The sequence below is a fragment of the Rhinichthys klamathensis genome, unplaced genomic scaffold (assembly GCF_029890125.1).
Source record: "Rhinichthys klamathensis goyatoka isolate OS25496 unplaced genomic scaffold, OSU_Roscu_1.1 h1tg000856l_1, whole genome shotgun sequence".
Lineage (NCBI taxonomy): Eukaryota > Metazoa > Chordata > Actinopteri > Cypriniformes > Leuciscidae > Rhinichthys > Rhinichthys klamathensis.
In genome coordinates, this window is record NW_026607226.1 from 215,001 (window position 1) to 220,336 (window position 5,336).

At 46.6% G+C, this 5,336-nt stretch overlaps 2 non-coding genes across 2 annotated transcripts; both read right to left on the reverse strand.

Annotated features, from left to right (window-relative positions):
- Positions 1–134: 134 nt before the first annotated feature.
- On the reverse strand, positions 135–216 carry trnas-gga (transfer RNA serine (anticodon GGA)). The gene has a single exon. It is a non-coding gene; the product is annotated as a tRNA-Ser (tRNA).
- Positions 217–1,063: 847 nt separating this feature from the next.
- Positions 1,064–1,135, reverse strand: trnah-gug (transfer RNA histidin (anticodon GUG)). Its single transcript has one exon. It is a non-coding gene; the product is annotated as a tRNA-His (tRNA).
- Between the last annotated feature and the right edge of the window lie 4,201 nt (positions 1,136–5,336).

Sequence of the window (5,336 nt, forward strand, 5' to 3'; positions counted from 1 at the left end):
GTCATCTTTAGCTTGCAGACAAAACTATTCCTTGCCAACATAACTCTTTTCAAGGGTAATATTGTCACAGTGACTTTTTTCTTTTCCTAAAGTTTTAGCAAGGTTTCAACCTAAAGCAGGCGCATGCTGTCAAACGCAGTCGGCAGGATTCGAACCTGCGCGGGGAGACCCCAATGGATTTCCAGTCTATCGCCTTAACCACTCGACCACGTCCACAAGCTGGCTGAAGGGGGCTTGTCATTTCGCTTGGTGCCTTGCAGCGTCGCTGCCCGAGGCCAGTGCAGGTGCAGTGCACGAACTCAACAGCAAAACGTAGCGCTCCTCAAAAAAAAGAGGCTCGATCGCCCGAACAGGGACTTGAAGCCTGGACCCTCAGATTAAAAGTCTGATGCTCTACCGACTGAGCTATCCGGGCTCTTGCCCGAGATGCGTGCGTGTTGCGTGGGAACCCACATCAAAATGAATCGTATCGGCTGAAAAAAAAAAGATTCTCCCATGCATTGCATTCAATTCTTCGACGATTAAGAACGGCCGTCCAAACGTCTGCTATGTCAAAATATACTTGCGCATTAGTGGGAATGCAGCCTATTAGACGGATAATAATAATCAACCGACGGTAATGCTAGGAAAAAGAACAACATCTCACTGCTTCTTGTCTGGAAAGCATCTTTACATGCTTTAATGCTGTGGACTTGCCACGCTCTTTTCGTTATTGTAAACTTGCTTCAAAGGCGCAGTTGTTTGGAGCAAATAGCAAGTCCACTGCACTCTAGGTAACAGCCAGCGAGTGTATTGACACCTAGCGATTAGAAAGTATACCAGCACCATATTCTCTCTGAAGCAAGATTCTTCCAAACTAAATGGGAGCGTTTGGTTTTCAGTCTTTTCTCTGAGGGTTCAAACCTGAGAGCTCGTGCTCTCAAAGAAGGTCCCAGTGCCAATTCACTCAAACATCCAGAGCACGTCAAGGACGCACCGTGCAACAACAAAAAAAGTGGTCTGACGGACGGGGTGAGGAGAGGTGGTAACGTGGAGCTCAATTTCAAAGGCACCCAGAAAAACTTGCCGTGACCCGGATTCGAACCGGGGTTGCTGCGGCCACAACGCAGAGTACTAACCACTATACGATCACGGCGAGCTACCGGTCTCCCCGATGTGTGGCTGAGTACAAAAGGGCCCTTGTCATCTTTAGCTTGCAGACAAAACTATTCCTTGCCAACATAACTCTTTTCAAGGGTAATATTGTCACAGTGACTTTTTTCTTTTCCTAAAGCTTTAGCAAGGTTTCAACCTAAAGCAGGCGCATGCTGTCAAAAGTAGTCGGCAGGATTCGAACATGCGCGGGGAGACCCCAATGGATTTCTAGTCCATCGCCTTAACCACTCGGCCAAAAATGGGGCAAAATGGACTGCTATGAGGGGAAAAGAAAGGGAAAAGAAAGGGGAAAGAAAGGAGAAGTGGGGTGAGAAGGAGAGAAGATAAAAAAAAATCCATCAAACTGAATGAACACTCACAAAGGATTTAAATAAAGGGTTTAATTGTTTTTTGACTATTTAAAAGTACCATTTAAAACTAAAAATACTGATCTGACAAACACACCACACACTCTTGCCAGGACTTGCACCTGGAATCTTTCACCCAAAGGATGAATGTGTTACTATTACACCACATGAGTTGTGTTTACACCACCAGCACTGCAAACACAGCAACTAAAAACAAAATGTTCACAGGACAGCAAACATAATTATAAACTGAACTATATACAAATATAGAAAACAACTATATGAAAACATAACTATATGCATAACTACGATATACACCAATTTACAACAAAATCAAGGTCCTCCCTGTACATTCTCCCTCCACTGCTCTATAGAGAGGCCTGAGGCTGGACAATACCACCGGCCCTTCAGCTGAGTGTGGCCATTTGTCTTATTTTTTTGCCAGAAAACTGTTTGTGAGTACAGAAACATAAAAAAAAAAAAAAATGAGGACAGCAACTCAATCGTACAGGCTGCGTTTGGTTGTTAAAAAGCAAATGTTTCCCACTTAAATATGACTTACCAATTTCCAGGACGATGAAAACCAAATCAAATCAATATTTTTTAATCCAGGTATAAGGTCTTTAATCACACACACACTTTCTTTCAACAGGTCTGCCATTATAAAACAGAGAGTAGGGGGTGGGGGGTTAAAGAAATTCAATTCAGTCAAACTGCCAGCCAACCATTTTGGATCACCTAAGATGACTGACCGTGCCAGGCACAGGTATTTATATAAGCTACCTGAAAAAAAATCAAGGTCCTCCCTGTACATTTTCCCTCCACTGCTCAATAGAGAGGCCTGAGGCTGGACAATACCACCGGCCCTTCAGCTGAGTGTGGCCAGTTGTCTTATTTTTTGCCAGCCCACACTGCTTGCAGATATAGTGATATATATCCTTTGCTAGTCTTTTCCGTGGTGGTTCACCCCTAGCCACTCGCTCTTCATCCTCTCGGGCAGCTTTCTGCCTTCTCCAGGTGCGCTGCCTGGGCTGAGTTTGTGGTGGCAGGTTATCAGGCAGCTGGAATTGGAAAGGTGGCTGGAATTGGGGAGTGGGTTGGAATTGGGAAGGTGGCTGGAATTGGGGAGTGGGCTGGAATTGGGGAGTGGGCTGGAATTGGGGAGTGGGCTGGAATTGGGAAGGTGGCTGGAATTGGGGAGTGGGCTGGAATTGGGAAGGTGGCTGGAATTGGGGAGTAGGCTGGAATTGGGGAGTGGGCTGGAATTGGGGAGTGGGCTGGAATTGGGAAGGTGGCTGGAATTGGGGAGTGGGCAGGAATTGGGAAGGTGGCTGGAATTGGGGAGTGGGCAGCAATTGGGGAGTGGGCTGGAATTGGGCAGGGGGCTGGAATTGGGAAGGTGGCTGGAATTGGGAAGGTGGCTGGAATTGGGGAGTGGGCTGGAATTGGGAAGGTGGCTGGAATTGGGAAGGTGGCTGGAATTGGGGAGTGGGCTGTAATTGGGAAGGTCGCTGTAATTGGGAAGGTGGCTGTAATTGGGGAGTGGGCTGTAATTGGGAAGGTGGCTGTAATTGGGGATTGGGCTGGAATTGGGAAGGTGGCTGGAATTGGGGAGTGGGCTGGAATTGGGAAGGTGGCTGGAATTGGGAAGGTGGCTGGGATTGGGAAGGTGGCTGGAATTGGGAAGGTGGCTGGGATTGGGAAGGTGGCTTTAATTGGGAAGGTGGCTGGAATTGGGAAGGTGGCTGGGATTGGGAAGGTGGCTGTAATTGGGAAGGTGGCTGTAATTGGGAAGGTGGCTGTAATTGTGGAGGGTGCTGTAATTGGGCAGGGGGCTGTAATTGGGAAGGTAGCTGTAATTGGGGTGGGGGCTGTAATTGGGAAGGTGGCATAAACTGGGTAGACTGAGGCACTGGTAGACCTGTTGGGTAGCTGGAAATGGGTGGGTAGGACCCAAGAGTGGAGGATGCAAAGTGTGGTGCTGGTGGGTATATGGGAAATGAAGAGGAAGATACAGGAGGAGGGGTGGGCGGTGGGCGGTGGGGGGTTGGCACCTTTTGGACTTTCGCTTGCATATGAAGGCCTCTCCCTCCTGATTTTCTGGCTCCTCAAATACCATGGCCTCATGCCCATGCTGTGCAGGAGCAGCTGGAAGGGTGCGTGCTTCAGGAAGTAACCCCCTTGCCAAATATAATTGTTTGGGCAGTGTAGTACCCTGTAGCAGCATGTCTCTGTCCACACGTTTCTGTCTTCTTAATAGCCTGCAAGAGAAACATTCTTCATCTTAAAGTTAGCAATTTTAACGGATTAAAGCCCATTGTCTTTACTTAGTATAATTTCTAAAGGAAACATGTAAAGGAAGGTTTAGACCTGCACTGCGCTGATTACACACACCTGCATCTCATGTTCAAACACTCACTTAAGCCACACTCACACAACACTCTGGGCTAAGTCTTGTTTTGCTGCTGCGAACATTTCCAAGCGTTTTTCTATGTGTTTACCTGCCTGCTGTGACCTTGTCTGTTCCTGATCTTCTGCCTTGTTCCTGTATCCCGTTTGTTTTTTGTTTTTTTTTGCCTGCCCTGATATCCTGCCTGTAAATTGACCACGGTTTTGCCAAATCTTCTCTGCTGTGTTTGCTGGTGTATGACCCTTGCCTGGTGACTACTCTGTTTAATAAAGACAAGCTGCACTTGGATCTGAATGACCCCTATGCTTCGTAATAGATTTGCTATACTGTTTTGAACCCCCTCCTTCTCCAATGACCATTTGTTCCCAAAGAGACAGAGGGGGTACATGCTGTGTCTGATAGCGATCAAGGCCTGTAGGCCAAAATGTTTGTGTACATTGGGAGTTTACAATGGGGGAAGTGTAAATCCTTTCTTTCTTTCTATAATATGAATGACATATTAATATTGGCTAGCAAGTCCCAAATACCCGTTACACAATACAATATTGTCACTCTCTATAGCAACGCTCTCCCACATATTAAGCTATTGTAACTGCGCTTATTTCCGTTGTTGGTATAAGTTGCAGTGGGTGGAACAGACAAGAAATTTAGAGTTTTCTACCATCTTGCTAATGACGTTTCTTTAGTCATTTGGCAGTCTTGTAGCTTGAACACCTGCAGGATTTCCACCCTTACATTAGGTAGTACTATCTTGATATACTTCTATGATTGTTTAAAAGTATTGCGCAAAAGAAGACTCACCACGAGGAGACAGTAGTGGTGTTTATCGGGACCAGAACCATGTTAGTCTGTCCTAGAACCGCTCTGCTGTCCTCCAGTAGCTGTTTTAAGTGGCTGTATACCACCACAATAGATTGTGCAATTGGCAGAGTTTTTCCTCGTGTGTCCTTGGGCCTGTTCCGTGCTTGCTGAAACTCTTTCAAAAGCCGTAGGCAAACACATTCACAGACCCTGTGGACTTCAGGGTCTTGAGCCGCCTGCCCATGAGTCATGAACAGTCTATGGAAAAGAAGGATAATATAAACTGGACTGTATACTGGGTAATAAACTAGTGAAGATCGAAATAGTTAAATTTCCTCTCTGCTGCCTGCTGTCCTGGAGCAGAGCCACTCCGCTTCCTGGATGCGCTCCAAGATCCTGGCAAAGTCTTCTTCTTAGCCCTCTGGCTATATTTCGATGGAACCTTGTCCATGGCATGCAGAGCCGTGTACAGCTGGACTATGGAGGCCTCCTCTTGTGATGACAAGGCAGTGATTGTTCGGTTTAGGCCAACCAGGTATTATGCCAGGGCATCAACTGCCTCCCAGCCCAAGACACCTCTGGAATCACACTGTATACTCAGAAAATTTAGAGAAAAAAAACAA